This window comes from Amphiprion ocellaris, chromosome 2 (genome assembly GCF_022539595.1).
Source record: "Amphiprion ocellaris isolate individual 3 ecotype Okinawa chromosome 2, ASM2253959v1, whole genome shotgun sequence".
NCBI classification, from domain to species: domain Eukaryota; kingdom Metazoa; phylum Chordata; class Actinopteri; family Pomacentridae; genus Amphiprion; species Amphiprion ocellaris.
Window position 1 is genome coordinate 23,229,144 of NC_072767.1, and position 12,429 is coordinate 23,241,572.

Sequence of the window (12,429 nt, forward strand, 5' to 3'; positions counted from 1 at the left end):
GTGCTGGAGGGTTGAACCTTCAGTTCCAAGACTTTCCAAGCCTCCACACCTCCCGAGTCCTCAGGACCTGAGCTTTCACACAGTCTGAGGGCTGAAATTTTCTAAGTCCCACAGTAGTTCTCTGTTAGATTGAACTTCCAGACAGTCCAAGGACTGATATCTTCTCAGTTCCTGAGTAGTTCTCTGTTAGTTTGAACCTTCAGACAGTCTGAGGGCTGAAGTTTTAAAAGATTCTCAGTACTTCTCTATTAGTTTGAACTTTATGGTTAACAGAAGCCTTAAAACTTGTGACCATGAGTCTTGATTTCACATTTAGACCATCCATCTGAGTTCTTCTCAGACCTTCACCTGTGGGTTTTTAGAAATCCTGAACAAACTTTGATTCTCTTCACTGAACAGTAAAGTTTGTGGAGATCAGAAGGTAGCATTAGTTTGATCAATGCCTTCAACAACTAGTAGACTTTATCCAGAAAGCAGTTTTCTTAAATGAGTTCTTGGTAAATCTGTCCACAATCAAACCAAGAACATAGAAAGAGGAAATGTTTGAAGAAACAACTTGATGTTTTCATTTCAGACTAGAAAACTCTTTAAGACCTTTATCTGTTTTTGCTCTTTTTGATTGTTTTATTGTCTATGTTTAATTTGATCTCCTAAAGTTTAACTAGTGTCCTTTCAAATGTTTTGTCTTTAGTTTGATTCGTCTTAAATGTTTAGTTTTGTTCTTTTCTCACCTTTTATTCTTTTCTAATGTCTGATTTGAATTCCAAATGTTTTGTCTTTTTAATGTTTAATTGTTTTTTCAAATGTCTTATCGGCTTATTTGAAAAATTTCCTTTTCTTTCCCAATGTTTAATTTTTCGATTAAATATTTAAGGTTTTTCTTTTTAAATGTTTTACCACCTTTTAATGCTTAATTTTCTTTTTAAATGCTTCATTGTATTTTCTGTTTTATTCCAATTGAAATTTTGTGTTTAAGATTTAATTTTCTAATTAAACATTTAATTTTTTAATTAAATGTTTTGTCTTTTTAAAGGTTTAATAATGTAAATGTTTTGAATTTTTAAAAATGTTTAGTATTCTTCTTGTTTAATTGTATTTTGAAATGTTTAATTATCTAAAATATTTCATCTTTAATGTTTCATATTTTTGTTTAAAGAAATTTTCTTAATTTCATAATTATATGTTTTGTATCTTCTGTTTAATTGTTTAATTAAATATTTTGTCTGTTTAATATAATTTAATTGTATTTATTGTTTAATTTTCTTTTTAAAAGTTTTGTTGTATTAAATGTTTTTTTCCTTTGATTTAATTGCTTTTTTAAAATGTAGTTTATTTCTTTAATCTTTTTTTCTGTCAAGATTTTAACCCCAACCTTAGAAATGAAACAAACCCTTAAATCACAATGAAAATACTTCTGTTGTCACAATCATGAGTTCGTCAATTATTCAGTTTATCAATTCAACTTTATTTGTTTAGCACCTTTCACACAGATGACAAAACTAAACAAGCAAAGAGAAAAAAAACTATGGTAAAACTATGATTAAAACTCAAAAATATATTTAAAAAAAAAAAAAAGATTTAACATCGTAATAAAATCTGTTGTGTCCAGGGGATGGAGGGAGTTTATTGAAGTCTTCTTGGGCTCACATGGCAAATCATTTAAAATATAAACTTGATATTCAGTCTAAGGAAACTGCAGAGCGACAGAAGAATCAACAATATCTCCTGTTTTCTCCTTTAATGAGTCGACTCTTCTTGTGCTTTCAGACCAAAGAACTACAGACTCTTCACAACCTGCTCAAACTCTTGGTACAGGACCTCACCACACGTGTCAAGAAGGTTTCCATCTCATTTCTACTCTGAAGCTGACATTCTCCTGCTCAAACTACTGACAAATGTTTCTGCTACTCTAAAGTCTGGTCTCCAGAACTTCCTAAAAACTCTCAAAGTCTCTTCTGCTGCAGGTTGCTTTGTAGAACTGTTGCAGAAAACCTCACTAAACCACATGGATGGGCCTCAAGATAGTCGTCCAAATGAAACTGTACAAAAACCCAACTAGCACAACCCAAACGCTAAAGTCTCCTGCAGCCTAACAGAGAACCTCTGAGAACAGAGAATCGGGACAGGAACTCCTACCTTCTGGACAACCAACGTTGGTTCACAAGAATACAGAATGTGTCTGACCAAAAACTTCTAAAGACTCACTACAGCCAAGATAAAAACACAACTCAGCTGTACCAAATCCACTAATCACTGCACACATTAGCACCATGTGCTAACTGTGGCTAAAGAACCTCATTTACCAAGACAACTATCCAGTACAAAGCCCTAAAACACACCAAGAAACACATTAAAGACGATTTTACTGCTGGAAGCTGCAAGCCAACGTCTAAAGAACAAACTAAAGCAACAGAGGCAAACCCGGTTCGGTGGTGAAGAGAAGCAGAGGAAATGTTTGGCTGCAGAAAAACAAAGCAGGAAGACACTGAGCTGCTCAGGTGTTCCTGATAACACCAAGCAGCCACCTGGACAGCCAATAGGAACACAGCTTACTGGGAGTCCAGAGGGCTGGGTTAGTCAAGTAAATTTAGTTTAAAATTGAAGCAGAAAGTTGAAAACCACCTTCTGATACCTGAAATCTCTGAGTTTTCACACAAAGAACGCCTGAACATGTCAAACTGGTTCCATAGTAGAACCATCATTGTAAAAACGTCATAGTATGGTGTGTTGCTCAAACAACATTACGACCCGGCTGTCTAGGGTCGCAGAGGAGCAACACAAAAACAGGACAAATGCTGGTTTCCAGGGGGTTAGGCGGCTATTTATTTGAAAGAGTAAGTTTACAACAACACAATATGTGAGCAGAAAAATCACAACGTCTGTCTTTAGTTCAGCTGAAAATATTAGTTTTTGTCTTTTTTATTGACCAAACTTTTCAGAAAGTAGATGAAGAATAATTAAAGCTCTCATGTAGAAGTCCAACTTATTTTGGATCCTTGTGGAGAGTTTAATCTCAGAGTTTGTAAAGCCGTTGAGTTTTTAGAGTCACATGGATTGTTTTGACATTTAATAACCGAGTCCTGAAATAAAATTACAGTTGTGGATTTCTGTCATTTAGTCTGGACTAAACAAATAACAGCAGCATAAATCTCAAACATCATTATGAGGAGTCTGGATTGAGGTTTCTCTCTTGATAATGATCAAAACATGAAATTTACGTTGGTTTAAAGGAATATTCCACCTTAAATCTTTGAATGTTGACCTAAAAGGTAGGTTTCAGGAAGTATTCCACCTACAAGGTCCTCAAACATCCACCTTAAAGGAACATTCCACCAAAAATCCTTGGACATGCACCTAAAATGTTGGTTTAACCGAGTATTCCATCCAAAATCCTCAAAGAGACCTGAGGGGCTGGTTAAAAGGAATATTCCACCTAAAACCTCAACTATAGACCTGAAAGGGTGGTTTAGAAAAATCCTTCAGTGTAGACCAAAAAAGTTAGTATGGAGGAATATTCCACCTGAAATGTAGACCTGAGAAGTTTGTTCAGAAGAATATACCATCCTCAACATCCTTAAATGTAGACTAAAAGATGGTTTGGAAGAACATTCCACCTAAAATCCTCCAATGTACACCTAAAAGGTGAGCTTAATGGTATATTCCACCTAAAATTCACTACTGTAGACCTTGGAGGTTGGTCTGATGGTATATTCCACCCAACATCCTTGAACATAAACTTGAAAAGTTCGCTCAAAGGAATATTCCACCTAAAATCCTTAAATGTAGACCAAAAAAATCTTGGTGTAAAGGAGTATTCCACCTTAAATGTAGACCTAAAGGATGGTTTGGAGTAATATTCTACTCTAAAATCTTCCAATGTAGACCTAAAAGGTTGATCTGATGGTATATTCTACCCAACATCCTGGAACATTTACCTACAAGGTTGGTTTAATGGTATATTCCCAGAAGAACCCTTGAACATTAGGCTTAATGGTATATTCCACCCAAAATACTTGTACATATACCAAGAAGTCAGTGTAAAGGAAATGTAGACCTAAAAGGATTGTTTAAAGGAATATTTAAACTATTATTTTCATTATTTAATAATCTGCTATCAGTCAGAACCCTGGCAAACTTATTTTCATCAGTTTTTTAGTGGAATTCACAAATAAAGGAGCTCTTGGTTTTTACCAGCGTTACTGAGTCCAAAGCTGCTGTTTCAACACAGACACGTTCACATGCATCCACAAACCTCTCAGCACTCAAACATCCACAGACAGGAGGCCGGCTGGGACCGAGGCTCGGTGACGTCCTCAGACCCACGAGTCGGGGAGTCGCTGAACTTGTTGGTCCGGTTTGAAGGCCTCCGTGTGGTCCAGTAGAAGTCCACGTAGTCGGTGTTGGCTTTGAACCGCAGCGACTGGCCGCCATCAGGTGGACCGGCTCGTCCTCATAGGGCTCCTCCTGTAGCCTTGAGGGGACCACAGGACCATTCAGTAGCTGTTGGAGTTCTTCCTGTCAGGCTCGTGGTAGAACGGCTCTGAAGAATCTTGTACTTGTCTTATCTGGAACAATCTAACAGCCTAAACTGTTAACAGCGGTGTAAAAAAGCAAACACACAGGCAGTGATTAGGGCTCAAACTAGATTTATTTTAGAAAACAAATCAGCTTAGAGGCATTTGTCCATACATGTAGCTGAATAGGAGGCCATCCAATCAGGTTAGAGGTCTTCACTCTGTAGGTTGTTTGTTCGGTGAGACTCTTGGACCTCCATCAGCTGACGTGGATGTTTGATGGTCTTCCTCTCTAGTGCCAGATGATTCATCCATGAATTCAGCAGCTACAGACTGAAATGAAGCTCATGCTGCCGTTATTGAATTCCTGTTCCAGATCAAATGCTCAGAGCTCAGCTTGAATGCATGCCATCTGCTGTCTGATAGTTTTTCTCATTGTAGTCTTCAATAAAGTCTTTTTCCTCATGTCAGGATGTGGTGAGACTCTTTCTCAGTCTCTGCAGACGTCCCTCATTGTGCATCTCCAGAGAAGAAACAGAAAAACTGATCACTGCTTCAGCATCACAAACGCTCTGCAGCAGAGAGTGTTTTAGGAATTCATTCATTGTGTTGTGAACTTTGAAGGAGCAGAAACTTTACAGCTGCCAAAGATATGAGCTCCAATTCTGGATGTTTTAGGAAATGAAGTTCATCAAATGAACACTTGATATTTGCTGATAACTCATTAAATTACTTAAGAAATCTAACATAAAAACTAATATTTAAATCAGTCCAGTAAATGTTGGGAGTAAAAATGATTAAAATTTTGATTTAGATAGATTTGTGTCAAATAATATTGTAGAGTCTCACTTAAATATATCCAAATGGGTTCAGTGTATTTACATTTTATAGAATATTTGATTTCTTACTCTCAATACTGTGGGGTCTGACCCAAAATAATATAATAATGATGTCAATTTAAATAATAATATTATAGTGCAGAGTCATAACCTTTAATTAGCTAAACTTACATAATAAATATCACTGCACAATCTTAACCTGAACATTCATATTATTGAGGTAAATTTATATAAATCCTGATATTCTAGAGTCTTAACTGGAATATTTCTAACATTAATCTTTTTGTATTGTGCTGATAAACAACAATAACCCGACATTCAGATAATATTTATTGTCCGTGATTATGAGACTAAATTCCTCCACAGTGTGGAACTTTTCTTGCAGCAGCTGTAGGAATAAATAAAAATAAAATCTGTTCATTTCCACATTATGCACATTTATTTATTCTTAATATCTCTGACTGAATGGTAGCTGGCAGTAAAAACAAACTCATCTGCTGGACTGAATTTCCCAAAATGGAAACATGGACAGAATTTAACACTCGTGTATCCATGGCAACGCTAACGTTTCTGCTTCTTACCAAAGTTCACAACACAAGTAAAGATTTTAATGTAAAACTTCAGGGATGACTGCTGACCATAAGTATTCTGATCAATACTTCATGATCAATATCAGGACAGATGTTACAACTCCAGCTGTTGCATTAGACTGCAGTTATTCACAGAGAAATTAAAACATCACATTCCTCATAAAAACTAGATGGGACTTTTATTAAATAAAGTGTTGGTGAATAAACTGTAAAAAGTGCAAAGTAGCTCCATTAAATCAGGAGATGTGAGACTTCCACAGCATGGATCACCATCTGCTGTGTTGATTCATAGCTAAATGTCAGAATGAACTGAGATAGAAAAGCTGCTTTGAGCTGCAACATTACGGTCTGACAATCCAACACCATCACAGTTTTCATCTGGTTGTTTTGCTCCAACATGCTGTGAAGTTCAGTTTTTACCTGAATCAATACAGAGATTCTATTTCCAACCAAGACTGGAATAAAAATTAGAATGTGTTGAGGTTATTAATGCAACTAGATCCTTTCAGATGGAAGGATTTACTTCCAAGTTCTAATTCAAGTTTCAGTTGGAACACATTGCATTCACAAAGAAAAACAGCGATACCTTCATAGCAACATTTAATAAACCTAAAGCTTCCCTGTTGGCTCATTGGTGGAGTTTGTTACTGAGCATCTGAACCTTAAATCCAGTGAGACGACCATCTTCAGTCGAGGTCAGTCAGTGAACTTCAAGACCTTCCATCAGCTGGACCAGATGTGGCATCATCTCCCTCTGAACATCTGGATGACAGGAGAAAAGACAGAAATCAAACACAGATCACAGAAATACAATTTATTCACTTTGATCATTTTATAAAAGTAGCATGAACTTTATTAAAACTTGACAACAGTAATGAAAGTAAATGTTTTTATTTTGTGTTGAAGCTAAATTTAAAGTCAATTTTAATGACAGTTTATCCTGAGGAGTGAGGATGGAGCTTTTCCTTCCTTTTTAGAATATTCCCTCAAAATATTCTGTTTATTATTGGCTTTAGAAGCATTTTTCTTTACTTATTTATTTTTAGATACGTCAGACTGATGCACTTTGCTGGTTTGCAGATAATTTCATGTACAATGACAACAAAGATCTTCTATTATAACATATTTTGCTAAAACAAGAACTGCAAACCTTCTCAACAATCTCTCAGGCTGCAAAATTCCAACTGAAACCAAGAATTATCTGATGTACTTATTATTATAATCTTTACTGAACCAGCCCTGGAATTAATAAAAATCTGTATATGGATATGATTTTCTCTGGTGGGAAGCTGTTATAATTATTAACTATCCTTTGAATGCCTAAGTTGTTTATTATTTTTTAATGCTTTTATAGTTTTTAATAAACATTTATTAAATAGCCTATATGTAATCAATAAATGGCCTTTGACTATGTAAAGAAAAACTCATTCAGCACTCTGATATGCTAACAGTACTAAATAAAACAATAAATACATGCATACACACAAATATGTCAATACATTAATTGTATTAAGATAAGATTTAGATGAAAAACAACTGTCTGCAGAGAATTTCTTTGTACAGTATTTTGCATTCAGTTTTTTATGTTTTTGTAGAATACAGTATTGCTCACTGGTTGCTCATTACATTTCATTAGTTTGGTTTCACAGTTTAAAATGATGCCACTTATTTTCAGACAGAACCTGTGATCATAAAACAATACAAAATTCTTAGTATTGTGTTAATAAAGCACTTAAAGCATTACGTATGGCAAAATGCTTTTTTCAACATTAAACATACTACTCCTTGGGTAGTAGTGACCCCGAGTATGGTAAAGTTGGAAAGATATCCACAGATTCAGACATCTGGCATCAATAACTCATTAGATATACTTTGTCAAAACATAAACAATGCCTCTTTCCCATCGTTGTAAGGTAGACAATGTGCTACATGTGAAGTTTAATCAAAAGTAGCTGTCTTTCAAGCTGCGCAAATAACATTGGTGTCTATGGAGTGAACAGGAACCATTTGCAAATTGCAAAACCGCTGCAACAGTGAAGAGAGACACAGATATTCAGTAACTTCACTCTGATACACTGTAGTGTCACCAAAATCACTGCAGCCTTCAACTGGCTCCTGTTGACACCAACGTTATTCCTGAACTTGAAAGACAGCTACTTTTGATAAAACTGGGCTTGTAGCACATTGTCTACCTTACAATGATGGGAAAGAGGCATCGTTTAGGTTTTGGCAACATTTATCTGAGTTATTGATGCTGGAAGTCTGAATCTGTGAATATCTTTACAACTTTATTGAACTGTGGCCCCGGCAGCCGTGGTGGGCGTCCTTTATTTTCATTTCTGAAAGGTAGCAACCCTAGCCACCTGTGTTAATTAGCCCGTTAGCTAACTTAGCCGCTTAGCTAGTTAACGCGTCCGGACCAACTGCTCAAACACGACAAAACACAACTCTTCACAAGTCGCTGACTTAACGTACAACAAAACAACGCCACAGGTTAGAAGTATTTATCTTCTTACCGTGTTTTACTCCGAAAACAAGATCAACAGCAGCCAGAGATGCTACCAGACACGCCGACCATAGATACATAGAATACTCGATACGCTAGCGCGCTGTCTTCTATATTATCTATGGTCTGACCAATCACTGCTCTCTGGCTCCGCCCTCTGAGAATCTTGTTGTCGTTTGGCTCCACACTTGCTGATGACCACTTCCGGTCTCAGAAAATAACAAAGCTGACCTTTTTTCGTTTCTGTCTCTTACTGATTTAATTTTTTGTTATTATAAATGTAAAATGAAAATCAAAGCATTTTTAAAATTTCGTGTATCTCTTTTTGATCATGAAAAGGAAAAACGCCTTGTATTTGAATTTTTGTATTTTAAAACGAAAATCAAATAACCACTCGTTTTTTGTTCTTCAATACCCGTTTCAGAACGGAAAATCCAATTGCCAGATAAATACACGGACCCACTGACTATATCAAATCTGAAATTTCAACAGAAGGGTAAAAATACAGATTGAAAGAAAGAGACACTGGACTGCATATTGTCATATTTTTATGGTCAATTTATGTTTTGAGACAGTAAAATTTCTACTTATCGCCCTTTAAGTGAAGTGCCGTCACTGTCAAGGTCATTTTGACAAGAAGCTCTTTACATATGTTGAGATCATAAAGTTATTGTTCTTTAACATCGTCACAAATCAGACAAAAATATTGATGAGGAATAAACTGTAGGAGTTACAGGACACTCTGTACTCACAGTATAAACCCTGTTGGCAATAAATTTCTCCCCAAAGGGAACTGAACACCCAGTTCATTGGCCTGCTGCCATGATTTTGATTTGGCAAAGTTTCTCTCAGTGAGTCATTACTTCCACCAGTGAGATGGTTTGCATTCAGGAAGGAAAGTCAGCCGTGCTTATAACTAGACAAGTCAGGAAATTAAATTACAGGCAGCATTCTCCTTCTGCTCCACATGCACCTAGCATGACACCAGGAACAAATTTTACCTGGTTTGAGTTCATGAAACCTGGGTGTGATTTGGATGCAGAAGAGGACGGTTAAAGTCACGTTAATTGATGCTTTCGGCCACTTGGGGGCAGAGAAACAGCCTGTAAAGAGAGAATAGAGTTGATACAGCAGAAGGGGTTAAAAAAACATACCAAATTATGCTTTTAAAAGACACAGAGAAACATCAGTGTGAGTTTAGAGTCGTGTTTCTGGCACATTTGTTTTGGTCTCCATTAATGAATGATCTGCTTCAGCAGCTAAACTCTGACATATTCATCAATAGTCAGTAATTCTGATACTGAAAACAACCAATGAAAGCAATGAGAGTGAAGGAAAACAGATAATAAAACCAAAAACAATGACTTAATGATGCCCAGAGAGCTGAAGGTAACTGATCAGTTAAGTGATAATAACTGTGATCAATCACTTCCATATTAAATATACTGTGTCACACAAAATGTGAGCAGCGTATTTAAAATGTTTCAGTATAAATCAAAAATAAAGTACATTTAATCACAAATAATGGCAAGATAAATCGTTCTTTTCACCAAGTTAATATATTTTAGGAGCAAGTTGTGTTCTGAATTTCAGATGCAGTTTTTTATTTACCTTTGCAGTCAAAACATAAAGTCATAAATCCATGTCACCACTGCCTGAGGATTTATCAATGTGTATTACTCTGTTATTTGCACTATCTGCTCACGGGTGACATTTTATACACATTCTCTGCTTGTTTTTGGACCTGTCACTGCCCCTACTTGACGTGATGTTTCAGGATTTAAAGTCATTTCTACAGCTTCTCTGGCTGCGACCCCTCACAGTAACTTTGGACAGACCTTTGTACACAGTGACCGACCGGGGAGGAAAAACAAAGCTGGAGGCCAAAGACAAGCAGCTCTTTATCAGAACAATAACCAGTAAAGCCATTTCCCCACGGAGCAGCGAGTGGTACTGGCAGGATGGAGATAGGTGGATACCTGTCCATCAGCTCCGAGTACGCATCAAAGTCCAACGACGCTGGCAGCAAAACATGTTTTCTTCACTGTGGGCCTCAAGGAGAGTTCACGTGAGGCCACGCTGGAGGAAGCCATAAACACATTTGCATTGGTCTCAAGGCCTCAGAGGACAGAAACAACGATCAGGATTAGAGATAGAAAAAGAAAGAAGAAGTTGTGCTTTGTATAGTTCAGTTTAACTGCTCACAGAATAAAGGTTGCATTTAATGATTATTTTCATTGTAAATTAATGTTTTCTCTGATAATTTTAATCTCACAAAAGAACCAAGAGTCCAACATGAAGTCATGAAACTGCTGTTCTTTTCAGCTTCAAATCAAATAAAACAACAAAATATGCAAATCCTCACACTTGTATGTAGAACTCGTTGGTCAGTATTTTTTGTCCCCACAGGCATTCGTGGTCACCAGAAGATGAACAACAAAAACTTCTGGAGATCCCATGACTTATACTCCAGTGCCATCCGGTTCAGGCTTGTAATTGTGAATGAAATATCTGAAAACTATTGCACAGAAATCCACGTTCCCTTCTGGAGAAATCCTAATAAATTTGGTGATCCCTCAACTTTTGCTGTAGGACCATCATCAGCTCATATACAAGGGAATTTCAGAAAAAAATCTCAGCTTCATTCAGAAACAAGATGCATAACTGCACACTATAAAGCCTTACATTACTGTCCACAAAGACTCAAATGTTTGTTGTCATTTCTTTGAAGATGATAAATCAGTAGGTAAGAGGGGAACCAAAATAGCAATATGGGTGGCAGAAGCAGCCAGATGTAGCTCCATGAAAATTACTCACCCGTTCTGCATCATCTGTCTTCTATCTGCTTCCCAGACTGAAATCTCACTTCAGTAGTCATCATTTTCAGAGTGATGATAATGTCATTCATGCTGTTGAGAAATCTGTAGGCTCAAGATGTGATGTTCCACAAAGGGATGGGGAAGCTTGAACATCTGTGGACCAAGTGTCTTGAAGTTACAGGAGACTAAAAATTGAGCAAGAAAAAATGTTCTCCTGTGATGTTTTCTGGTGAATCCAAGACTCTTTTAAAGTAGCCTCAAGCATGCCAAACTTATACCTCTCCCATTGACCACAGCAGTACTTTGTGTTTGATACTAACGAGCAAATGCTAGCTTGCTGACATAACGGCACCCAGTGATGAATACTGCGTTTGAAGCCGTGCCTCATCCTGGATATATGTCTACTAGGACATGAGGCCTATACGTAATGAAAGACCTATGCAGAGAAACCCAACAAAACCAGTTTTTGTTTAGTTTGTTACAAATATCAGCTCAGCTCAGCTCAGCTCATAGCAGCCTGCCATGGCGACAAGGACTGTTTCATTTAGGTCTGATCAGATTCCACCACACAGCCCTGTCCTTAACCTTCCGCTGCCAGGAACTCCTTTCTATACCCAGCTTCTTCCAGTTACTTTTTACAGTGTCTTTAAATCTGAGCCTTGGTCCACCCTGATTTCGTTTGCCCTCACATAACTGTGAGTACAGTTTCAACTGTCCGAGCCATCTCAGGTTCATCTGTGTTAGCACGTCCTCCACTGATGGTAGACCAGCTCGTTTCAACACTTCTATGTTAGTTATCTTGTCTTTCCATGAGATGTTCATTATGGCTCCAAGGTGTCTCATCATGTATGCGTGGGGTTTCTTTATCTGCACTCTGTAGACAGTCCAAGTTTCAGCACCGTACAATAGAGTAGCCAGTACTGTCGCTCTGTACACTTTGCTTTTCACATGGATAGTCACATGTCGATTGTTCCACAGTCTCTCCTTCAAGTTTCCAATCACAGCACTTGCTCTTCCCATTCTGAGAGATATTTTGTCCTCCAGCTGACCATTTCATGAAACAGCTTGCAAAGTATTTGAGTACCGCTAGTTTTTGCTGAACTAGCAGCACTTTCTTGGCAGATAAAGGTATCAGTGACAAGGACAAGCAAAGACAAACTG

The 12,429-nt window shown here is 37.1% G+C and overlaps 1 long non-coding RNA gene across 1 annotated transcript; it reads right to left on the bottom strand.

The window, feature by feature from the left end:
- Window positions 1–1,470: 1,470 nt before the first annotated feature.
- On the bottom strand, window positions 1,471–8,581 carry LOC118469379 (uncharacterized). The gene is made up of 3 exons (XR_008603253.1): window positions 8,460–8,581; window positions 4,690–6,705; window positions 1,471–4,588 (listed from the first exon to the last, which is right to left on the bottom strand). It is a non-coding gene; the product is annotated as an uncharacterized LOC118469379 (long non-coding RNA).
- Window positions 8,582–12,429: the final 3,848 nt, after the last annotated feature.